The sequence below is a fragment of the Suncus etruscus genome (assembly GCF_024139225.1).
Source record: "Suncus etruscus isolate mSunEtr1 chromosome 15 unlocalized genomic scaffold, mSunEtr1.pri.cur SUPER_15_unloc_8, whole genome shotgun sequence".
Lineage (NCBI taxonomy): Eukaryota > Metazoa > Chordata > Mammalia > Eulipotyphla > Soricidae > Suncus > Suncus etruscus.
This window is the reverse complement of record NW_026060302.1, coordinates 32,966-58,741: the sequence shown is the minus strand read 5'-3', so window position 1 is coordinate 58,741 and position 25,776 is coordinate 32,966. Positions and strand designations below refer to the sequence as shown.

The 25,776-nt window shown below is 46.1% G+C and overlaps 1 long non-coding RNA gene across 1 annotated transcript in view; it reads right to left on the bottom strand.

The window, feature by feature from the left end:
* Positions 1-17,916: 17,916 nt before the first annotated feature.
* LOC126000502 (uncharacterized) overlaps positions 17,917-25,776 on the bottom strand; it is a 35,074-nt gene continuing 27,214 nt past the window's right edge. Inside the window, exon 3 of the long non-coding RNA XR_007492776.1 lies at positions 17,917-17,990. This is a non-coding gene — a long non-coding RNA (uncharacterized LOC126000502). The remainder of the gene's footprint in view (positions 17,991-25,776) is intronic.

Below are 25,776 nucleotides of genomic sequence, written 5' to 3'. Positions count from 1 at the left end.
GGAGAGTTCTACCACAGGACTTAGCCCTAAAATTAGAAAAACAGAAACATAAAGATGTAGGAGAATGTGTGTGCTCTGTTCTAGAAACCTCTGGTTTATCCACAGAAAGAACTCACCCCAGTCACCATACTATACCTAGAAGAAGTCATACTAGAGAGGGGTCTTACGTTATGACTCAGAGAATTAAACACGGGCTTGAACGAGCCCAGGCGGGAATTTTCAGACTCGACCTAGGAAAGAACAGACCAAGTGATGCCTGGGAGGCCCCTGGTGGCTCCTAGGAGTTGGGGGGAAGAGGCGGCGACCCTACAGGGAATCTGCCCCTTCACTCTCTTGGACTCTGGTCCTGGGAAGTGATTGGGGGATCCAGGACTTGAGCCTTGAAAGAAATTCAGGCTTGACAGAGCGTTCTACGTGCAGACAGAGCTCCAGGCAGCCCTGATCACCACAGGACTTAGCCCCAAAATTAGAAAAACAGAAACATAAAGATGTAGGAGAATGTGTGTGCTCTGCTCTAGAAACCTCTGGTTTATCCACAGAAAGAACTCACCCCAGTCCCAGTCCATATTCCACGAGGAAAGCTTGAAAGCCCCCAGGTCTGACTGAGGAGAGATGCTGCCACCAGGACCCAGGCAATGGGTCCTTTGTTCCAAGTAGGCTTTTCTAGGTGTCCTACCAACCTGCCCTCCTGGGGCTTTCCAACTGGGTTAAGATGCCTGTTGCTAGGGTGGTTGCCAGGGGCAGGGGACAGTTGAAGGTCTTTGACATTTTTCTCTTGGCCTCCATTCCAGTTGGAGCCTCTCTGAGAGGGGGAAGGTGCAACTTTCTTTTGGATTGCAGTGGCCTCTGGCCCATGTTTTCTCAATCCCTTTGTTTTTAGAGTCTCAGGACTTTATTGTCCTGGGTGCCTTTCCTCCCCGTTTGCTTCCAAACCTTGATGAGGTACTTAAGGAATGTGGTGAGGCATTTATACTTCCTCTTCCCTCCATTTCATTCCTAGGAAAAGTTTTCTGAATGGGTTGCTTTATAGTGCAAATGGAAGTGTGTTATTCTTGAACACCACTGACCCATCATAGATCCCTGACATTGTTTAGGGTTCCGTATGCCCTCCAGGAGTGATTTCTCAGAATGAGCCCAGAATAACCCTCTTTGAGCACCACATGGTATAGCCCCAAAAGAGAAATCGAAGAAAATTTAAAGTGGAGAGAATTCTTCATTTGGGTAATGTGGAAGGGCCTTCACTATGTTCTTACACCTTGTTCATAAGAATGTTCATATTGAATAAAAACGTTCGATATGTACATTTTGGGGGAAGGTCTGAGCTTAACTTCTGACACCATACTATACCTAGAAGAAATCATACTGGAGAGGGGTCTTACGTTATGACTCAGAGAATTAATCAAATTCCTTACTTCATTTATCCCTCAAAGCCAGTGCTTAGTTCTACTTTGCACAAAGCTTGGTCCTAGCAGTGGGGGCGGGGGGAGAGGGAGCCATATGGTAGGTGAGCAGCAGAGGGTTTGACCAAGAGTCTTGTAGCAGAGCACAACCAGACTGAGCGCAAGTGGCCTTTCTACTGCTGGCCTGCAGGGGGACAGAATTACTGTACTTCTGTCTTAGAGTCTGCTCCTGTCCTGGGCTCCCAGTGGTTCAGGACTGCAATTTCTCCCTGTAGAGCAAGGCCAGCACTCCTGCCCTATTCAAACCCTGATCCCAACCCCATTCTGTTTCCTTGGAGAGAAAGGAGTTTTTATTTTTCGTTTTGTTTTGTTTTGTTTTGTTTTGTTTTGTTTTGGGGTCACACCCAGAGGCACTCAGGAGTTACTCCTGACTCTGCTCTGAGAAATCGTTCCTGGCAGCCCTTGGGACAATATATGATGCAAGGGATCGATCTTGGGTTCATCCTAGTTCACCACATGCAAGGTAAATGCCCTACCCCTTTGCTACTGCTTCTGCTCTGAGAATTTCTACCTATGTGTGTTCATGTGGTTCTGGTCAGTGACTAGGGTTGCAGCCCATCAGGCATTTCTGGCCCCAGTGCAGGCACTTGCAGTCAGGACAAGGGTTTGTGCTTCTCTCTGGTGCTCACAGCAATGTCTTTCTTACAGAGATTTATGCAAATGGCCTTGCTGCTGCTCTTTGGGGGATAATACAGACAAGTGAAGATGGGACTGCACCATTTGAAATCCTGTTCACAGGTAGGGGGAGAGTGTGAGCTGAGAGGACAGGGTAGGAGGACAGGAGTGTGCAGCACCCCAGTGTCAAGGTGTGGCTTCTGGCCTAGGTGCTACACTCTGTTGTTTGAGGCTACTTTTCCCCTACTTTGCTGTGTTTGCTTTCAGAGCCACACCCAATAGTGCTCGGGCCTCGTCCCTGAATCAGTGCTCTTGGGTCACCCTTGGCAGGTCTCAGACCATCTGGGGTCCTGGGGTCCAGCATCCACCTCCTGGTAAAATGAACTCCTACTATGTTGCTAATGAAGTCCTTGATCCCAGGATTTTTGCCTTAAAGCATCATTTCTACCTCATCAGGGTTCAACTCTATTACTAATTTTTAGTTCTGGCACCACAGACAGTAGGGATTGAACTGCAGTCTGTCCTGGGCTAGCACAGGCCAGGCAGAAGTTTTACCCCTTGTATCACCGCTCCGGCACCTAATTTGTTTTTTTGGGGGGGATATATTTTTCATCTGTATCTTTAAATCATTGACAAGTGATCCCATAATATTGTGGTAATATTGCCACTTTAAAAAGTTTTTATCAGGGCCCAGAGAGATAGCACACCGGAGTTTGCCTTGCAAGCAACTGATCCAGGACCAAAGGTGGTTGGTTCGAATCCCGGTGTCCTATATGGTCCCCCGTGCCTGCCATTAGCTATTTCTGAGCAGACAGCCAGGAGTAACCCCTGAGCACTGCCGGGTGTGGTCCCAAAAAAACAACAAGAACAAAAAAAGTTTTTATCACTTAAATATTTGTGTGGATTTTGTGTATCCTCCCCATACCAGAGAGTCTACAGCAGGAACACAGATTATAAGGGATATAAATATCTCCTTATATATTTGTAAGGAGAATATCAAAGACCATCAACTACCTACAAACCCTGCTCCTGGCAACGACCTGAGCAACAGGACTCTCATCCAGGTGGAAAGCTTCCCGGGTTGGGAGAAACCTTAGAAAAGTCAACTCAAAGAAAGGACACTTGTTGCCTGGGGACATGGTGGTAGCATTTCCCCACTGACCTGGGGATATTGAAGCTTTCAAACTTACACTGTGGATGTGTACTTGGAGAAGCATGAGCTCTCTCTATCACACTCTACCCCACTTGTTTCTGGGGACATGTATACTTTGGAGTGCGTTTCCAAAGATCCTCCACTCTGGTTGCTACTGGGAAAACCAGGAGTGGGGCATAGCTAACACATAGGGTCAGGATAAGGTCAGCTACACAAAGACCACTCTTGAACTAGGACCAAGAATCAGGGGCTCCCTGGAAAGCTGAAGGGAAGCATGAAAAGTGACTGTCCTGGCTGCTCCCCTTCTTTCCCTTTCTCTGCAGAGGTTTTGGGGCCTGAGACTGGGAAGAGGTGGGTCCAAAGGCCTCAGGAGGCCTCAGTCCAACAGGGGTGCACCAGGGTTTGATATTACCAGGCAATGCTGGGTTGTGGAAGAGGAGAACAAGTATTGGGACGCAACAGTGTGTGTGTTAATATGCTTGTTGGAACAATAAGGGAAGGAAACGGGTCAAGTCGGATCTATAACTTTGGGATGAGGATTGTCTCCAAGGACCGGATTGGTTGGGCAAGGGCACACTGAGTAGGAAAAGGCACTCCACTGAAGTCCCAACATACTTCCTCCCACTTCTCTCCATGCTTGCCCTACTCTAGACCATGCCCTTGGGTCTCTCTCCCTTAATTTCCCTAGGCAAGAGTGTCCTGGTAGGAAGGTCTTAGCACTGCAACTATCAGGTCATGTATTAGTTGCAGAGAATGGGGAGACTTTGGGGGAGCCATGGATGTGGTGGCCTCCATAGAGAGTGCTACTGCCCTCCTGCACTTCTGCTCACCACAGTGTACTCTGGGAAATGCCTGGCGTTGGGGTTATGTCAGGCTTCTGAACACTGGAGCCAACCAAGAATGACACTTCAACTTACCCACTGAGATCCACAAGAACTGTTTCTTAGAATCCAGATTTTTGGGGGAAACTCTGACCTCCAGTTGAGATGCAAGATATGTTGTTTTGTTTTGTGTTGAGTAATTGTTGTAATATTGTTTTTGCCTGTCATCCCACGTGGATCTTCTAGGTGGGGTGATTAAGGAAAGAAATAAATAGCTTGTTGGGGAGGCATAGGGAGCTCTTTTGCCAGAACTGACGGCTTGTTCGGTTTGCTTTTTGAAGCTGGCTGCAACTGACAAAAGACTTTTTTGCTGAACCTTTGGTCCCCTAATCTTTTGCATTTGTTGATTATTTACTCCGGATATTATTATCAAGGTCTCCCCCAAAAGTGGGGACGGAAGAATGGGATTCAATTTATCTTTCTGGGAGTTATTCTTAGACTTGCAGACCATCAGCAAGGTGTTTGACCTCCCCTCACAGTTTTGGAAATTAGATTTGCTTATTATTGACTTCTTTAAATATCTTGGGACAATATAATGTTAAAGGACTAAATCTTAGACAGGCACAGGACATCTGGTCCACACTTGACTTTGTGTGAGGAAGAGCCTGGTCTGAGCAACTTTTAGCCAAAGATCTTGCCACTTTGTCCAATAACAAAAGAGAAAAGAATAAAAAACAAATGTTCTAATCCCTCAGATATTGTGATGTTCTGGCAGGCACCTGCTTTTGGCCTCCAGGCCCTGGAGGAAACAACTATTTCTAAGTTCTGCTTGTGAAGTGCTGGTCTCTTCTGTTTGAAGGACTGAGCGAAAGCCTGACCACATTCCTAATATGTATAGATCTCTCTCTTCCATGAATTGTCTTGTGTTATAATGGGCTGAGTGGTAAGTAAAGGCCATCTGACACTCCTGACATGTATAATGCTTCTTTACAGTATATCATTTCTTGTGATCAGAAAGTTTTGAGGATTGAGCCAATGCCTTCCCACAATCCTGCCAAGTATAAAACATCTCTCCTGTATGAAGTTTCTTGTACATATTAAGGTTTGAACAAGCACTAAAGGCCTTCCCACCTGAGTCATAGAAGTTTTCTCTCCAGTATAAATTTTTGTGATGAGAAGGGCCTGTGGATTAAATGAAGACCTTCCCATGTGCCTCACATGTATAAAGCTTCTCTCATATATGAATTTTCTTGTGAGTATTATGGTTTGAGCCGCAAGTAAAGGCTTTCTCACCATTCTGACACATATAACGCATCTCAGCTATATGAATTGTCTTGTGCTCAGAGAGGCTTGAGTTTCTAGAGGTCTTCCAACACTCCTGACATTTGTACGGATTCTATCCAGGATGAATTGTCTTATGCCTACTAATGTCTGAAGAGTAACTGAAGGCGTTTCCACACTCCTCACATAAATATCATTTCTCTCGTTTCAGTAATTCCTTAGGGCCACTTGTGTGTGATGATTGACTCAGAGCATGTTCTCCGCACTGACAATGAGGGTTTCCAAAGGCCCATCACAGTCCCAAGCCCATGGAAAGGAGCTCCAGGCAGCTCTCCTCTATGGGGATTGGATTATAAGCCTGTCTCTGTGAGGGGCTCAGAGCAAACACTGCTGTTAGCTTGGCCCCGAAGAGTCCATGTCGAGAGACTAGGCGGAGCAGATTCAGGGGTGCTATATCCAGTGGATGGCAGTTCCACAGTAAGGATGCTCTCTTCACTCTGGTCCACTCCAGATCAGATGCCCCATGAGTTCTCACTCCACTCAGGATGCAGGCAGGACAATTTCATCCAGACTGTGTCCCATATCATATGATCACTTCAGTTCCCCCAAGGTGGTTGCTTTCCATGGACCAGCAGAAGATTAATCCAATTAATTCTTCATCTTGACAGTTTCCATGTTTAAATAAAACCATGCATGTGTGAATTCCATCACAGAGACAAAATTCTTCATATGTGAATTTCTGTGGAGACAGGTAGTCATGGAGCCAAGGAATGTACTTATTTAGGTAACAGTCTGTGCTGAGAAAAGAAACCATGATTCCTGGACCCTATACTACCAATTACTGGGTCTCATACGACAGCCCTCACATTGGGAGTTCCTATGTTCACTTTGGCATGTTCTCTTACACAAAAAAGTTATTCCAGAGATTTTTAAGGTAGATGCTCCATAACCCATTGATAGGAAAAAGCATAGTCCGAGGGATTAACTAATTGGAAAATATATTCTGTTATATTTTTCTCCTCATGCCCCATGTTTACTGATTCTAAATAATAAACATGATATTCAAGGTCAAGGCTCTCATCGATGAAGTTGTTAGGCCCATGACCATATGCATCTTTTTGTTTTTGTTTTTGGGTCACACCCAGCTGTGCTCAGGGGTTACTCCTGGCTCTTTGCTCAGAAATCACTCCTGGCAGTCTCAGGGGACCATATGGGATGCCAGGATTTGAACCACTGTCCTTCTGTGTGCAAGGCAAATACCCTACGTCCATGCTATTTCTGTGTCCCCAGACCCCATGCATCTTTTTATGCATGTGTTGTTTTTTATTCCTTTTTAAGATTTTGGGTCTCTCACAGTACTGTTCGGGAGTTACTTAGAAGTCTATAAAGGCATCTCTCTGGGCCTTGCTCAGGGAACCTATGATTGCCAGGGACCTAAGTCTCCTTGGTTGTTGGGTCCCCTCAGATGCTGATGAACACTAGTACCACTACTCAGCCCTGTTTCACTGGTCCAGGACCCCACAGCATGCTGCTTTACCCAGAAACTGTTCAGCACAATTGAATCCAAGCAGCCAGTATCACTGCCAAGGCACTGATTTTTTTTTTTTGGCGCTAGTACCAAGCTCTGGAATTCCAAAGTGATAGTAGCTAGCCCAGAGTGATAGTAAAGTGGGGTGGGCAATTGCCTTGATCATTCAGAAATCAGGTTAAATTCCGGCATCCCAGAGGATCCCTCTGAGCCAAGCAGGAATGATTCCTGAGCCCGAAGTCATAAGCACTGATGAGTGTGACACAAAACCAAGAAAACAAGGAAGGTGTCCAGACTCATTTTCCTCTCTCTTTCCTGCTGCCACATGTACATGTCATATCCCTATCAGTTTTTTAGGGAAACCAAGAGGCTCAATAGTCTGGATCCAGGCTTGGCCATCCAATCTTGCTTTGAAATTCAAAGGGACAGACCGAGGGCAAGGACAGTTTGACATTGTTGTGTTTATTATTGCAGATAAAGCAGGATCATCTTGATGGAAAGAAGTGACTGAGAGGGCCCGGAGAGATAGCACAGGCATTTGCCTTGCAAGCAGCCTATCCAGGACCAAAGGTGGTTGGTTCGATCCCGGTGTCCCATATGGTCCCCCGTGCCTGCCAGGAGCATGAGCAGACAGCCAGGAGTAACCCCTGAGCACGGTGTGACCCAAAAAACAAAAACGAACAAAAAAAAAGAAGTGACTGAGAAAGAGGCAGGGTAGGAGACCTATAGGGCAGCATAGGGGCAGCACTTGGCTTGTGGTCAAGCAAGATCTAGGATGACACCCCAAAATGAAATGGTTGTGGTAGAACACGGGCTACAACCATGTCAAGAGAAAATTTTTAGAAACTGCAATGAATAGAGCCTACCAAACAATGAATATTGGTGGGGTCCCTCCCAATAGGCTCATGTAAATTGGGGTGATGAAACTAAAGCCAGGAAGGGGACTCTGACCCAGGCCCATATCCCCAAGTCCAGATAAGTGAGCAGTGAGATATGTCTACCTCAAGTACTGGGGCAGATCCACTTCTGGCCTAAGAGCAGAGGACTGAACTGCTGCCAGCCTACCAGCAGGGCAAGTGTGTAAAGCGCTGCACCAGAGTCAGCCCATACACTGGGATCCCAGGGTCTGTGTGGTGCCCTGGGTAGAAGCAGGGCTCAAGGCTTCCATTTCTTCCCTGTAGAGCTAGGGCAGCACTCCTGTCCCTCTCAAGGTTAGGATCCCAACACACTTCTGAATTCCCAGGAGAGGAAGGAGTCTATGGCTGTGTCCACCCATATGGATCTGAGATGGTGTGTAGCCTATCAGCATTTTTAGCCCAAGTGCAGGCACTTCTGACCAGGGCAGTGTGATGGGCTTCTCAATGGCTCAAGCCTGTGACTTTCTCACAGGGCTTCCTACAAAGGTCCTTGCTGATGCTCTTAGGGAATAGTCCAGGCAGAAGATAGGGCTTCACTTTCTAATGCTCTGTCCCCAGGTATGGGCTAAGTGTGGACTCAGACAGGGACACAGTGTTGAGAAAGCACTGTGCCACCCACAGGGCAAGCAAAGCCCAGAGATGTTTCTGGAAGGAATTTTGTGCTGGGTGTAACATTTGGTAGGGGTGGGTTAGAATCTGGACTTGGGGGTGGGCTGTGACACATGCAACAGTGCTCAAGGGTTCCTCCTAACGCTGTGCTCAGAAAGCAATCTTGGCATGCTTAGTTGACCATGAGAGATGCCGTGGATGGAACATGGTTTGACAAAATGCAAGAAATATTCCCTCCCTGTAGTACTATCACGATGGCTCTTGGAATTTGCTGTTTCAGGCAACTTTGTCCTTATGTTATTTTATTTTTTTTGGTTTTTGGGTCATACCAGCAGTGCTCAGGGGTTACTCCTGGTTCTATGCTCAGAAATTGCTCCTGGCAAACTCGGGGACCATATGGCATGCCAGGATTTGAACCACCATCCTTCTGCATGCAAGGCAAACACTTTACTTCCATGCTATCTGTCCAGCCCCAACTTGGTCCTTATTTATTGTGATTGGTTTTCTGTCAAAGCCACTGGTTCTCAGCCCTCACTCCAGGCTCTGTGCTGTTGGGTCACTTATGGCATTGCACACAGTCCCAATGGGCTATGAGGTCCTTGAGTTCCTGGTAATATATTGTATATAAACATTTCAATGATTGTGCCCTAACCTAGGGTGTGACCTGGCATTCTGGTCCCACCCTAGGGTGTTGCTCCACCATTGGGTGATACCTGATCCCACCATTGGGTGGTACCTGATTCTGGGGTATAAAGGTAAAGGTCTGTGGAAGGCAGGGGCTTTTATCCTGGGGCTGATTATGGGGTCTTTTGGCTTCAGCCTCTTCCACAAAATAAAAAGCTTTTTTCTTCAGAAGGCTGACTGCCTGTTAGCTTTCTTCCCACTGCATTCACCTCAGAACCGCCAGCTGAACAGGGTAAGAGTTGCATGGTCCAAGCTGGAGGAGAAAAGCCTCATCCTCCATCCCTCCATCAACCCCATCAAGAGCAGTATTGCAACCATAATATGGACCCTAATGTTGATGAGCAATGAAATGTCCCCAGGATTTCTGCCAGGAAGCATCACTCCTGCCTCATATGAGAAAACGTTCTTTGACTTTTTTCCTCTCGTTACCGACACCACATACAGGAGGGGCTTCTCCTTGCTCTGCATTCAGGTCACTCTTGTGCTCATCTTGGGGACCATATGGGACTCATCCTGTCACAGTCCTATTCAAGTCAAATACCTTCCTCACTGTTCTGTCAGTCCAGCACAAAGTCGTTTTAAAATTTTACTGATTTCCCAGACTCCAGGCCTATGCCCGCACCCATGGCTCCTTCCGGTCTTCATTCAGGACCTCCATGAAGGTTTGGCACACTCCCCACAGGGTCTCCAAGTCTAGGTTGTTGGTGAAGAATTTCCTGTCTTAATTGAAAGAATGTTGCTGGGTTCTTTCTGCAAGTGCATTTCCTTGTGGTTTTTTTCCAATTAAATTTGTGAATTAGTGAATTTTATGACAGTTTGGTGGTGATCAACACTCATTCAGGGCTCTGCACTTAGGAGTCAAACCTGCTAACATCTGGGACCCTAAACTTGTGCTTGGGATTGACTCTTGCTCTGGCCCTAGGACATGCAGTTCAGCCTATTTGTCTTTCACTCTTCAGCCTCACCCCCTCCATTTGGCCTCATTTCTCACTAAACCAGGTATACTCTCAAAGCCTCCTCGTAAGCAGTCACATGGCTTTCCCTTTAAGAGTAAAGAAGGAGAGAAAGCAAAGGATCTTTCAGGAAGGCATACATTGTTTGCAGTCTAGTCATTTTATCTCGACCAGGAGGGATTTGCTTGGGGTGGACATAGAGCACTGAGAACTCCAAGTACGGGACTGAGTCACTCACAGGACCCTGGATTTTCCTTCTCATCACTTTTATCCTGGGCAAAGTCTAATATTCGTGCCACACCTGAGTTGAATTTTTTTTTATTTTGGGCCATACCCAGTATCACTCAGTGTTACTCCTTGCTCTGCACCCCAAAGGCTGGGAGAACCTATGGAATAGCAGGAATCAAACCTGGGTAGGTCACATGCAAGGCAACCACCCAACTGCTGTTGCTTTCTGAGCTCCTAGCTCTATGCTCATGTGTTACTCCCAGAAGTGCTCAGTAGACCAAGTGCTGATGGGGACTGGCCCTGAGATGTCTTTTAATAATGCCACACCTCCAAGAACCTTCTAGAATAGAGTCCACGTGGTGGGTGATCTGACTTCCCTGGATTCAGGTTAGAGCATTCTCCTCAATGGTACATTGTGGAAAAGTTTGTTGAGGCAGGTTCCTTGAAAAGGCAGAGGGAAGAGTCACTAAGACCATCTAGAACCATGAAGAGTACATTCTCAACCCAGGTTTTAGGGTGAATTTGAAACCTGACATCTCCTTGTATGCTGGTTTATAACACAATGACTCTTCCCAATGTGGGCCTGAGCTTCGTCCTAGAATAGTGGCCATGCTTAGACACATCTCAGAGGAAGTTCTAAACAGGAGTGATGTGGAAAACCTACTGACTCCTGCATGCCATAGGAAAGAGCCATCCTGGATCCCTCTGCAAAGTTTATAAATGGTTTAAGTACTTTGTAATTGTTTTGTTTTATGAGACATCCCTGTGGCATTCTGAGGTTACTCCTGGCTCTATGCTAAGAAATTACTCCTAGCAGGCTTAGGACCATAGGGAATAATGGTGACTGAACACTGGTTGTACACATGCAAGGCAAACCCCTTCTTGCAGTGAGATTACTCTGGCTCCGTGACTTCATTTCTTTTCATGGTGTCATTAGGGCCACACTCAGCAGCCTTGGATCAACACGATACTTCTTGGAAGATTGTGTTGACAGGAATGCTCTGGGGTTATTCCTAGCTCAGCACTCAGAAATTTGTCCTGACTTGTTTGGGGGACTGTATGAAATGCCGGAAATCAAACTTGGGTCCATTGTGAATTGGTTCTTTGAAGGCACTATGCTCTGGCCCTCATTACAATTCTCTTGAACAGTGACCGTACCGTACTGTGATACTAGAACAAAAGAATAACCCTTAGTGGGTTATGACGAAATACCTGTCCCTCCAAGGCATTACCCCATATGTATACCTGATAGTAAGATGAATATCGAACAAATAAATCTGAAGTGTAACAGGAATTTGACACTACCCCAATCCTATTAATTTGGCCTTACCTTGGTTCCAGAGTTTTCCCATTGTCAGTATTTCTGCAATTAGCCATTCCTGTGGCTCCAGTGACATTCCTCATTGGAAAGGGAAGCTGGGAATTTCTGAAACTTACCAGCTGTCTGTCTCAGACATTAGATCCTCAGTGCCCCTCCATATATTCTCGATGGGTTCTCTCATGGGAACATGGGAAATTGGGGGCTTGATATTGAGGTTTCTAAACCCACTCAAGCCTTATCATTTTTGCTCAACAGGTGAAGTTGCTGTTTTAGAGTGTGAGCCTGTTTTCTCTTAAGATTATTACTGTGGCCAGAAAGATAGCATGGAGGTAAGGCCTTTCATGCAGAAGGTCGGTGTTTCGAATGTCAGCATCCCATATGGACCCCTAGCATGCCAGGAGTGATTTCTAAGCGATTTCTGATATTAGAGCTCAGTAACCCCTGAGTATGCCGGGTGTGACCCCCCAAAAAAAGGTATTACAGATTCACAGTATTTAGATAACAACTTTAATCCCCTCAGGCTCATTTCCTTCAGAAATACTCCTTAAAGATCTTCTCCCACAGATGCAGTCATCACTCCCACTCCAAATTTGTGTTCTGTACAAATCACCCATCCAGGCACATGGTAGAGATAGTACAGACGCCCAAACCAGGGTTCACACATCTTCATCTCCCCAGAAGAGGAACACGTCATCTTGAATTCTAATGTGAAGAAGTTTCATACCAGTAATGCCAGCCAACCTCTTCCTCAAGAACTGTTTATTGGACAATACTGTTCGGCATGGAACAGAGGACCATAATCCCAGGGGGTTATGTGAGATCAAATTTCCCATCCATTACCTGTATTGCGGATAATGGACCCTCTGAAGTGGACACAGGCATTTGCATTATTTTCACAAAATGTTTCAGAATTTTCCTTAAAGTAAAGAAGAAACTAGAACCCAGAAACATCTCAATTCAAAAGAGTTCTCATTACAGGTGAGTCTCTAGGTTGCCTTTTTGGGGAGCTGGCCCTGTTTTTAATGAGGACCAGAAGCAGATCAAAGCCAAGACACTCAGTGATGAGATAATGTAAAGAGTTGGGCCAGAACTGTGATAGCACAGTAGATAGGACATTTTCCTTGCTATGGACCACTTGGTTCTTTGATCTCCTGCATAGCAGTGGTCCCTGGAGCCTGCCAGGACTGATTACTGAAATGAGAGCAACAGTAAGCCCTTGTGGATTTCTGTTCTGGGTCATAGGAAAAATGCTTCAGTGAGCTACAAGAATTATGTGGCAACCACTGAGAAGATCTCAGTAAGGCTAAAACCACAGGACAATGGAGACAGTAATTTGCTCACAGACACTGACCCTGTTTCGAATACTGGCACCAGTGATGAGTGATAAAATTGAATTTAACCAGGAAGCACACATGAACATCATCAGACATGGCCCCAAACAACCAAACAAAATCATGTGGGCAGGAAGTCTGAGAAAAGGATATTTTCAATTTTCATTGCTCTGTGCTGGGCCCAGAAAATTGGACGATGGGGAAGGCACTTGCCTTGCAGGAATCCAACCGGGATCAAAAACTGAGTATTGAATTAGGTCCCCAAGCTCTATCAGAGGTGATTTTGGAGAGCCAGAAGTAACCTCAGAACAATGAAAAAGTTGGTCCCAAAACAAAAACCGGGTTCAATGTACCATTGTGGTGGATCACCAGAGTCCCAGAACCAGTGGCTCAGACACCAGTCACAGAAATGGAGCAAAGAATGACACAAACACAGAGGCTTGATCTAATAGACCAGATCCATGAGCTGTTTCTGCTTCTTTTTTTGCTTTCCAATCCCCAACCTGCCAGTCCCACCTCTCATACACGTTTTTTCTATTAGCACAAGGGGAAATGCAAAGCTTAAGACAGGTCTGACAGAAGCAGGGCCCCTTTCCTGCAGGGTGTTGAGGACATGGAAATTTAACAGCGATAGCACCAGTGAAGTAAGCCATTCTCTGGATGGAATGTTAAGGTCTGGTTATCCCACATTCCCAAAACTGAAAGGGAATTCCCATTCTCACTATCCAGCATGATGAGGAGATAGTTCCAATTGAATCCATCTGCAGTAAATAATCCACACACAAGAGGGAAAAAGAAGCAAGAAGGTCAAACACAAAGCCAGTTGCTCCAAATCAGGAGCTAGCAAGGCTGCAACAAGACTCATTCCTGTCAGCCAAGGCTAAAATTTTTTCAGATATAAACAAAGTCCTCCCCTAAAAGGAGGGAGGAGGAAAAGCAGGCAGAAAGAACATACAAAAGAGAAATATTATGTAGGCCTCTATATACCTCACACACGTAATAAAATCAAGGGTTCTTTTGTGAAGCCACCAATGCGGATAATAGTCATTTCACTTAGGGGATATGAACCATTGAATCATGCGTGACGCTGAGTGAAAGCTTGCCACAACCATTGTCACCTGAAGGGTTCTAAACACTCCGAGGCGGTTTGCTGAGCAAATGTTAAAGGGTTTCCCTAATACAGTACACGTGTGAGACTTCACACCACTGTGAATTCTCCCATAACTACTAAAGGCTGAACTCCGAGCAAAGGTCTCCCAAAATACCTTACCTTCTTATTCAGGTTTATAACCCATATGAATTTTGGAATTAATATTTGGACCACACCTCTCAATGCACAGGACTTACAATGTCGCTAAACTCAGGAGTCACTCCTGGTCCTGCATGGGACACCCTGTGGGATGTTGAAGATCAAATCTGAGTTGGCTGCAACAGGGCATTAAGCACTCTCATACTATGCATTATAAAGCACTGAGGAATAACTTAAAGCTTCCTAAATTCCATATGCTTAGGCGGCTTTTCTGCAGCATGAACCATCCTATTTAAAGCAAGGTTTGAAGATGAACGAAGACCTTCCCAAATACATTATACATACTAGTTTCTCTCCATAATGCACAGTCTTCTTTATTTATTTATTTTTGGTTTTTGGGTCACACCCGGCGGTGCTCAGGGGTTACTCCTTGCTGTCTGCTCAGAAATAGCTCCTGGCAGGCACAGGGGAACATATGGGATACCAGGATTTGAACCAACCACCTTTGGTCCTGGATTGGCTGCTAGCAAGGCAAATGCCACTGTGCTATCTCTCCAGGCCCCATAATGCACATTCATATGCAGAGAAAACATTCAGAAATAAAATCTTGCCCCTATTCCTGACATATGTAAAGAATCTTCCCAGTTTAAATTCATTTTTATTTCTTTTTTGAGCCACACTTTTGCATACTATGTGGTTACTTCAGGTTGGCAGGCTTGGGGGAAACCTAAAGAATGCCAGTAATCTGGGCCCGGAGAGATAGCACAGTGGTGTTTGCCTTGCAAGCAGCCGATCCAGGACCAAAGATGGTTCATTTGAATCTCAGTGTCCCATATGATCCCCCATGTCTGCCAGGAGCTATTTCTGAGCAGACAGCCAGGAGTAACCCCTGAGCAATGCTGGGTGTGGCCCAAAAAACAAAAACAAAAAGAATGCCAGTAATCTTACTGGTGCAGGGGTGTGGAAGGAAAAAAACACATCCCTGTTTAACTGTGTTCTCACACACCACATATAATTTTCATATATGTGAAACTATCTGAGGAGGAATTAAAAGATATTCCCACACTTCTGAAGCACGTCAGGTGTCTCTCCAGAAGTAATTCTGCCATCTTTCCTAAGGTATGAGGGGATTCAAAGGATTTCCCAGTTCTTACAGACATAAATTTCCTCTTCAGTATGAATAATTTAGTGCCTAGTAAGGCTTGAAGATCAACTGAATCTCTTTACATATTTCTTACTTGCATAAGGTTTCTGACCACAATGGATATTTCAATGGCTGTGAATCTTGCAGAATGAAGACCTTCCCACAACCCATATACATACGGAGAGGGATTGTATCCAGGATGAATTTTGCTGTTTGATAAGGTCTGAGAAATAATGAAGACGTTCCCAAACACCAGTACATTTAAAACTTTTCTCTATTTTAATATTCCAGTGAAAATAAGTCAAGAGTGAAGGTCTTCCACATTTCACATATTTAAGCCTTTTCTACATTATACATTTTTTTGTTCTTAGAGATCAGCAGAATGCCTTACATACTGACAATGTTCAAGACTTGTCTCCAGTATGAATATTCATGTGAGGTTTCTCTCCTGTATGAAATATCTTGTCTATGAAGGACTGAATTTCAAGTGAGGGTGGTCCCACACTCCTGGTATATACTAGGCGTCACTCTGGGATGAATTCTTTCGTGCATAGCAAGGTCTGAAGAATGATAGTAGCCCTCCCTATACTGACATGTAAAAGGCTACTCTCCAGTATGAATTCTTTTATGCTTAGAAAACTGAAGAAACATGCAAGACTCTCCCAATCTATTGACATGTAAAAGGGTTCTATTTAGTATGAATTTTCTTGTAAATATAAAGACCTAAAGATTGAGTGAAGGGTTTCTCACACAGATATGTATAAGGTTTCTCTCCAGTATAAATTTTCTTGTGGCTATTAAGGTGTGAGGACAGAGTAAAAGTCTTCCCACACTCCTGACATGTATATTATTTCTGTCCAGTATGAACTTTCTGGTGACGATGAAGGTTTGAGGAGTGAGTGAAGGCCTTCCCACACTCCTGACATGTATAAGGTTTCTCTCCAGTATGGATTCTCTTGTGACTATTAAGGTGTGAGGACAGAGTAAAAGACTTCCCACACACCTGACATGTATAAGGTTTCTCTCCGGTATGAATTTTCTTGTGCCTAATAAGATGTGAGGATAAAGTAAAAGTCTTCCCACACTCCTGACATGTATATCGTTTCTCTCCAGTATGTATTTTCCTGTGTTGATAAAGACCGCACGATTGAGTAAAGGCCTTCCCACACTCCTGACATGTATATTGTTTCTCTCCAGTATGAATTTTCTTGTGACTATAGAGTCCTGAGAATTGAGAGAAGGCCTTCCCACACTCCTGACACGTATAAGGTTTCTCTCCAGTATGAATTTTCTTGTGACTATTAAGGACTGAGGAGTAAGTGAAGGCCTTCCCACACTCCAGACATATATAAGGTTTCACTCCAGTATGAATTTTCTTGTGACTATTAAGGTCTGAGGAGTGAGTGAAGGCCTTCCCACACTCCTGACATGTATAAGGTTTCTCTCCAGTATGAATTTTCTTGTGATGATAAAGACCTGAGTATTGCTTGAAGGCCTTCCCACACTCCTGACATGTATAAGGTTTCTCTCTTGTATGAAATGTCTTGTGCCTATTAAGATTGGAGGATTGAGGAAATACCTTTCCACACTCCTGAAATCTATTTTGCTTCCCTTGTGGTTGGACTTCCTTAGTGCCTCTTTGGCATGAAGGTGGACTCAGGGCATATCCACCCCGCAGACCCTCAGGGGTATCATTTGTACTGAGGGTGTCTGAGGAAACTTCAAGGTGCAGGGCACACACAAAGTCCCCCCGACATTGCTTACACTCAGGTGGTTCCACTCTACGGGTAATATGCTGGTTAGCCTGAGATTGTGAGGAGCTCAGAGCAAACACTTTTGTTCGTATTTCCCAGGATGCTCCCTGTGTGGGGGTCTGAGTCCAGGGAATGGGCAGAGCAGATTCAGGGGAGTTTTGCACAGTGTTCACTGGCTCTGGCGTAAGAAATCTCTCTTCACTCTGGTCCAGTGCACAATACATGCCCCCTGATTCTTTACTCGCATTGGGATATGTGCAGGACGATTTCCTCCAGACTGCAGCACATAGAACAGGATCAGCTCCATCCAACAGAGTCTGGCTGTTTCTCTGTGAAACAGCAGAGGATTAGATCAGTTACTTGTCATTCCCTTGATTTTCTCCATGTTTGTTTTTTGTTTTGTGTTTTTGTTTTTGGGCCACACCCGGTAACGCTCAGGGGTTACTCCTGGCTATACGCTCAGAAGTTGCTCCTGGCTTGGGGGACCATATGGGATGCCGGGGGATCGAACTGTAGTCCGTCCAAGGCTAACGCAGTCAAGGCAGGCACCTTACCTCTTGCGCCACTGCCTGGCCCCTCCATGTTTGTTTTTTGTATCTTTGTTTTGCTATTTTGCATTTGGGCCACACAATGGCGCTCAGGGTTTATTCTTGACTCTGCTCTCAGAAATCTATCCTGGCAGGCTTAGGGGACCAAATGAGAAGCCAGACATCAAACGAGTGCTCAGCATACTCTGCAGTGCATAGATTATTAAGGAACTCAAAGGGTTGTACCAAAGGGTTCTATTTACAAATACTATGTGCTTGGAGCATTAACTATCCAACCAGCACAATCATAATATTGAATTGCAACTTGCAACACTTACCATCTCATACTTTTTTAGATATTCCATTCCAAAAGCAAATTGCTGAAATGTCACTATCGGAACTTGTGGTCCACCATCTAAAATAACCCAAATATAAAATCTTAGAATTAGTTAAATGGGCTGGGGTGGAGTGATAGCGTAGCAGTGGGTTGTTTTACTTGCATGTGGCTGACCCAGGATATATCTGGATTCAATACATGGCGTTCAATATGGTTCCCCAAACCAGGAGCAATTTCTGAGTGCATAGCCAGGAGTAACCTATGAGTGTCACCAGATATGGCCCAAAACACAAAAAAGGAATTAGTTGAGGGGCCGGAGAGATAGCATGGAGATAAGGCATTTGCCTTTCTTGCAGAAGCATGGTGATTCGCATCCCGGTATCCCATGTGGTCCCCCATGCCTGACAGGAGTGTTTCCTGAGTGCAGAGCCAGTCTTAACCCCTGAGTGCTGCTGGGTGTGACCCAAAAACTAAAAAAAGTATTAGCTGAATGGGCCAGATAGTATTGCTTTGGTATTTGCCTTTCAAGCAGCCAACCCAGGAAGTACTTGGGATCAATTGTTGGCCCCCTATATGGTCCTCAGAGCCTGTCAAGAGCAATTTCTAATCACAGAGCCACAGTAACCCTGAGCACCACCGGGTGTGTTCCAACCCCCCCACCCAAATATTAGATGAATGTAACCTGGTAGAATGCAGCAAAAGTGATGGAATGAATACATGTGTTAAAGGTACAAAATCAGCTTAAAGAAAAGAGAAGATGAGTCAGAAGCATTGCAATGAATTGCTCAGTATAGATGAGTGAATTCCAGTGATGGAAGAAATACAGGTTTTAAGGTACTAAATCAGTTTTGAGAAAAGACAAGATGAGTCAAAAGGATTGCAGTGTATAGTTCAGTGTGGATTCCCTTGACAAGAGATGAAACATACTTAGATGTACACATAGAAAGCCTAGCATTGAGGGGTTTTTATTTGCAACTAGCTGACTCGAGTTTTATTCTCGGGATCCCATATATTCCCTAAAGTCATGAAATGAATAATTAGCTTGTGCAGATAAGGTTGTGCTGGCATAACTGATTTATCCCCAACAACAAATACAACATTTCTTATTGTATGGGGCCAGAGAGATAGCCTGGAGGTAAGGCTTTTGCCATGCATGCAGAATGGTGGTTCAAATCCTGTTGTGACCCCCCTCAAAAACAAACAAAGAAAAACGATTTCTTACGGTTTGGGGCCAGAGTGGAAGCAGAGTAATAGGGTGTATGCTTGCACTCACATGACGTAGGACAGACTTGTGTTCATTCCCCAGCTTCCTGAATGGGCCCGGCAGCCAGGAGTAACCCCTGAGCACAACCAGGTGTGGCTCGAAAAGAATTTCTTAGTATGTTCAATAATAATGTCAAATACATAGTATAGCAGAGAGGGTGTTGACCTTCCAAGTGGTGGACCAAGTTCACCTCCAGCATCCCATATGGCACCAGAGACCATTAGGAGCTAATCTGAAAAATACCGCCAGATTCAACCCTAACAGCACCAATAAGTCAGTAGCAAAAACAAGAAAAAAGAAGCCCTTCTTTGGAATACCAAGTACCCTGCTAAAATTCATGGTGAAGGGAAGTGTAAAAAGACTGGTGAGAGGGACACCCAGCGACTGCTGAGAAGGGCACCCCAAAACCAGGCTATGCAACCAGTCAGAGAGATCACAGATGGTAGGTGAAGGCTCAGAATTTCAGGTTCTGTTGTAAAGATCCACAGAAAGAACCAGAAAGAGCGATGACAAGACAGCAAAGTTCCAGAACATATTGGGATTCAGCAGCAGTGAATGGAAATTGGAAAGACCCCTCCCCCCACCTTGATCAAGTAGCCTAACACAAATTGTTCAGCAACCACATTTCTGTAGGCCCAGGATGCTACATACACCAAGGTCTGAGTCAGGGGATTATTGCCACACTTACCTGGAAATATGCCTCTCTGCATCGTTCCAAGGTCTTCTACTTCCAACCAGGAGATCAGCGCAGGCTTCACCCCACAATGCCCTGGCAGAGAGGGATCATTCATGGGTAAAAGACAGGAAAGAAGATAGCACCTCAGATATAGTCTCAGTCCCTAATAAAAGAGGCTGAATCATGGGACAAATAAATAGAATCTCTGCTCTGCATATGCACCTTGCTTATCAGACAGACGACACCAGGTTGAAATCAAAGTGTCCAACAAGGAGGCAGCAATAGGACAAAATGTCTCACACTAGGACAAACTGCATAGATCTCAGAACCCTGAGACCTTTGAGAAATGAGCAAAGAATATAGAGCTAGGATTAATCTCCATCACCACTAAGGTTTGCAAGGACCAATCATGTCTTAAAAAGTAAGGGCTTTGGTAATTGCACAGCAGTAGGGCATTTGCCTTGCACATAGCCAACCCAAGATGAACTTTGATTCGATCCCAGGCATCACATATTATCCCCAGAGTCAGCCAGGAATAATTTTTGAGTGCTGATACAGGAGTTACACATGAAAGCTGCTGGGAGTCACCCAAAAACAAACAAACAAAAAAACCAAATTAAGGATTTGAAGAATAGTACAGTGGGGCAGGTACTTGCCTTGCACAGACTGACAACAATTTGGATACCAGAACCACATATAGGATCCATTATGCCCCACAAGCAGTTTTCTCTTGATTGATTTTGGGCACACTTTGCGACGCTCAGGGATTACTCCTGGCCAAGTGACCAGGAATCGCTCCAGAAATCCTCTGGAGATCATTGGGATGCTGGGGATTGAATCCAGGTCAGCCTCTGTCAGGCAAGCAACCTATCTTTCATGCTATTCTCTACCACAGCAGTGTTTCTGAGTACAGTCATAAGCGGGCAAAATCTCTGTGATATGCTAGGTATGGTCCAAAAAAAAACAATAAACAAAACTATTAAACTGTGGCTAAGATAGGGAGAAATAAATTGGGGAACAGAGTTTGCATGCAAGAGCCTCAGGTGAGATCCATTCCCACATAATTTTTTAAGAAGCAATGGGGCTACTCCAGTCTCTGACTGCCATTGGGTGCTTATGAAGTCATGAAGAGAACTTGACCCAAGGTCAGAACAAGAGCACTGTGGTAGGCCTTACATGAGGTTTATCTTACATGAGGTTAACCCAGGTTCAATCAGATAGGCCCTCACAGATGACCAGTGGGGCTCTCACCTATGTCCCGAAGGTGCTGGTAGGTCTCTAGCATCACTTCTCTGTAGAGATTCTTCTGAGAGGGGTCAAGGCACAGCCACTCATCCTGGGAGAAGCTTACAGCTACTTGGGGGAAGGTCACAGCATCCTGAGTAGCAATACAGTAGGGGTTCATGGACAGCTGCAACCTGGAATCTACACTGAAGCAGGACACCCAGGAGCCTAGACACTCAGGGACAAGCCACTAGCCTTGGGAGGAACCAGCCTCCATGTTTTCTCTACCATCACCCCTGAAAGACAGACCAGGAGATTCACTTCGAGGAAGTCCCATCAGCCAACATGACCTGTGGACACTATTCTAGAATGTTCAGGAGGTGAAGTTATGCACACACAGCAAGGTCAAAACCAAGCACAGAACCAGAAGGATCTGTAAAGTCAACTCTGGATGGTGCCCAAAATGGTAAACACATACCATTCCATTCCATCCCCATGTCAGACTCTGCACAATGAAAAAAGGGTGAGAAGGAAAACTCAGGGTTCAGTGAGTGACTCAAATCTGTGCTCTTGGTTATCAGCACTCACAATTCCCCCTGAAATGGATCCATCCTATTTTAGGGTAAAAAATGACTAGATTCAAATAACTATGGCTTCTAAAAAGATCCTTGGCTTTCATTTCTCTCTTAGAGCCACAAATCAAGGGGCTTGCTGACAAGAGGCTACTAGTTTACTGAGGAGAAATATGACTGAAGGGAGGAGGCTAGACTCTGCAGAGTGAAGGTGAAGTGCATAGCCAGGGATAAACCTATTAAATGTGGGGACAAAATATTAACGTAATTCAAGTATTTTCCCATGTGTGAAAGAGGAATGATACTCCCGGCAGATATCCTGAGATCAAGGTCTCCTTCCTCACCAACATGAAGGTCCTTATTACCAGGAGTTAAACCTGGGTTAGCTCTCCATAATGTCTAAGTCATGACAAGAGTAGCTCAAGAACACTGAATAGGAGTAAGACCTGAGCACCATCAGGTGTGGAACCCAAAACACACACAGCAAACAGGACAAAAGAGGCCTCTAATAGCAGAGGTCAGTGGTACTGACTGGAGTCAAACCAGGGCAAGAGATTCTTTCCTAAAATATCTCTGAACCCCTCCCTCTGTACTGGGGGCTGCACACTGCTGTCCCCCACCCTGTCCCTCTCTGTGCCATACTCACTCCTAACTGGATACAGGATGTCAAAGTGCTTGTTTCCATCTTCTCCTTAGTTGCAGTAGTAAGGACCTTTGCAGTAAGCCCTGGAGAAAAGGAAAAGCCGTGACCAGAAGTTACAGCACTGGTGCTTGAAAAGCCCTCATGGACCAAGTCCTGGACAGCAGCTTCTTTCAGCATGGGGCAAGATGCTGTTTGTCTTGGGGAGTTCTGATGGGAACAGAACACCGGGTCTTCATAGCCGTAACACCAGATCCTCCAGGTGCCACACACAGACTAGGGGAGTCAGGCTATTCTCTGGCTGGAGGTGGCACTGCCACAGGGCCCCAAGGGTGACAAACCTGCCAGGGGAGCGATAATGGGCCTGGGCGTGCCCTCCTACACATCAAGGTCGTCTTATAAACTGGTTGTCACAATTTCCTCCCAGCTCCGTCCTGTGGGTCCTGCTTGATGCTAACCCCCATCAGCACATCTGAACCCAGCATCCAGCTACTTTTCAAGGGAACATCAGTGAAAAGCGCCAAACAGCATGTTATAAAGCATAGTTATCCTTTTATCCGCAGCACTTATGAAGGACCATGATGTAACTTGTGTCTGGGACTTGGAGCTTCTCACGCAAGAGATCTCGGGTGAAGAGACTAGAAGACACCTAGGAGGACTTTTGCCCATAGATGTAGACCCAAGTCATACAGGGGACAGACCCAAGAGTCCCTGAGTCCCAGTGATTGTGGCTCAAATCTCCTCTCACCCAAAATTAATGTATTTCACACAATCCCCCATCCCCAAATCAAACCTTTCCGAAGTACTCGCCCTTGCCCAGCCGAGTCGATCCCCAGCACCCTGTGAGGTCCCCTGGGCCTGCCTGGAGTGATCCCCGCGCCAGAGCCAAGCAGCGGCCCTGAGCACCTCAAGGGTGGACCCCAGAGACGAGCTAGAGAAACATCCTGAGACGTTCGGGCCGGAGCACAGTCCAGAGAGCAGCGTCAAAGCCGAGAAGCCACCGCCCGACCGCCCGTCCCCCTGGTCCCTGCAGGTCACCCGGCTCATCCCAGGCATGGGCGCGCGAGATGCAACTGTCTTTCGCTTCCTCGGGCCCTCCCGTCTTTGGGCCGCCCCGAATCTCCCCGGGGCTCCCCCACCTCACCGAGACCTGGGGCTCCGGCTCAAGAGGCCCCTCGCAGCCGAGAGAGCAAGAGTCGCCTCCGGACTCCCCACCGTCCGACTCTGGCGGCCCCTGGGCGCTTCCAGCTCCGGAGACAAAGCCCAGGTGTGGTGACGTCACAGCGCACAAAGCAGCGGATGCGGTGACGTCACAGCGCGTCTTAAAGGGCCAGGCGCCGGGACTGACCCCGTTGGGCTTGGAGGGGAATGTCACCTGCTGGACTCGGGTTGCCCCAGGGAGCGACGTGGCCGAGAGGGAGGGCGATTGTGAGGCTTGAGATTGCAGGGTCACTCGGAAAGCAGCATTGCAAACTCCACCCGACAAACCCGAACCAAGTGTTCAGAAGTTGCACTTTTCCTGCCCTTGGGCGTCCCTGGTCTTCAGACTCCTGGTCCTGGACGTTGCCCTGGGACGACCTCCACGAGGGGCTCCGGGGAGCCGGGCCGAGGGAGAGCTGAGCCAGGCGTCCAGGGTGGGCTCGGTCATGGCTACGACAGTCACTGGCTGTCCGGGCTGCACGTCTGAAGGGACTGCAGGAGCTGGTGCTTGTGCTGCTCTCCACCTGGTCCAGAGGCAGATCCTGCACCTTGCAATTGATTCAGTCGGGAGGGGCCCTTGCATCCCCTACCTACCAACAGTAGGACTCACTAATTTATATTAAGACAACAATGGTGAAGGTTTGACTCCTTCTAAGTGGGAGCAATATTTGAGCATGTGAGTGGGCAAGTCATTGGTGCTCTTCATCTCCTCCTGTCTCTGTGTACTGATGGGGACAGGGTTATAACAGAGTTCAACATCATTATAGGAAAGGACCATCGCCCCTGTAAGACTGAGCTTAGTAGTTTAGTGGATGGGCTAACTTATTAAAAAATGGAACCGGGGGCCAGAATAATAGCACAGCACATAGGGCATCGGCCATGATGCAGCTGACCCTGGTTTGATCCCCAGAATCCCATATAGTGTTCCAATGCTTCCAGGTGTAATTTCGAAGCACAGAGCTAGGAATGACATCTGGATTCTGTGGGGGAGGAGCCCCAACACAAAAACAAACCAAAAGTATTGAACCAATATGTAACCATATGCAAGCTATTGATATGAGATTGATCTCCTACACCCCAGTCTCCTGAATACCACCAAGAGTGGTGCCTGTGCACAGAGCCCCGAGCACCTCTCAGTGTGGTCCACTGAAGCTTGTACCATGCTCTGGAATCCCAAATACCAGTCCAGAGCAATAGTAAAGAGGGAGAGGCATTTGCCTTGCTCATTCAGGACTCCGGTTCAATTTCCACATCCCAGGGTCCCTTGTAGCCTAGCACGAATGATTCATGAGCCCAAAGTCATGAGTTAGCCCCAGTGTAATATATGGAGGCCTTTATAATATTTCTCTATAATAGCCTTATCTCTGCCTGTTGTCCCACCTATGACCTTACAGGTGGGGGCGCTGTTGAGAGCCTAATAAATAGCTTTTGAGCAAGGTGCTGGGGTCTTTTGGGCATCTAGCTGGCAGGCTCTGGAGCTGCTAGCATGCTGAAAAAGGATTCTGCATCCTTCTCGCCGTTTTACCCTCTTGTCTGCGTGGATTATTTGCCATGGAAAAATATTACCAGAATCGCTTCCCTATCCTAGGGGATAGGAGAATGGGAATCTCTTTCCCATTCTGGGAGATCTTTGAAGATCTGTCATCTTCCAGTCTAGAAGAGAATATAACCCTAAATAATTTAGATCAAACCCCAGGACTGATGAGTGTAACACAAAAATAAGCAGACAAAACAAGATATTCCAGACTCTGTCCCCTCCTTCTTGCTGCCACACATGTCACATCCCCCATCGTATTTTTCAGGAAAGCTGAGGTGCCTTCGAGATCTGGGCCCTGTCTTGACCATCCAGTCTTGTTTCCAAGACTTTCTCATCTTGATTTGGAAGGCAGCAGCGGGCAAGGATCCCCAGGGCATTGAATTATTGAGATGCATGAAATGCAGAGATGGGGGTTAAGAGGGACCTTGACTTGGGGACACTGCAGGCCCAGAGAAGGCTGAACCCTTTCCTTTCAGAGAAGCACAAGCAAGATCATAGTCCAGGAGAGGAATATCAAAAGCTATCAGCTACCCCCAAGCAAAATAGCTTTAGGACTCTCACCCAAGGGGAAAGCTTCCCTAGTTGGGAGAAAACCTAGAAAATCCAACTTGGTACAAAGGACACTCATTGCCTGGGGACAAGGAGAGAGAAATTCCCTCTGATCTGAGGACTGGCAGGCTTTCAAACATTCTCTCTGGAATGTGCATTGGGGCATAGTCTGTCCTGGCGAAGCATGATCTCTTCCTCTCTC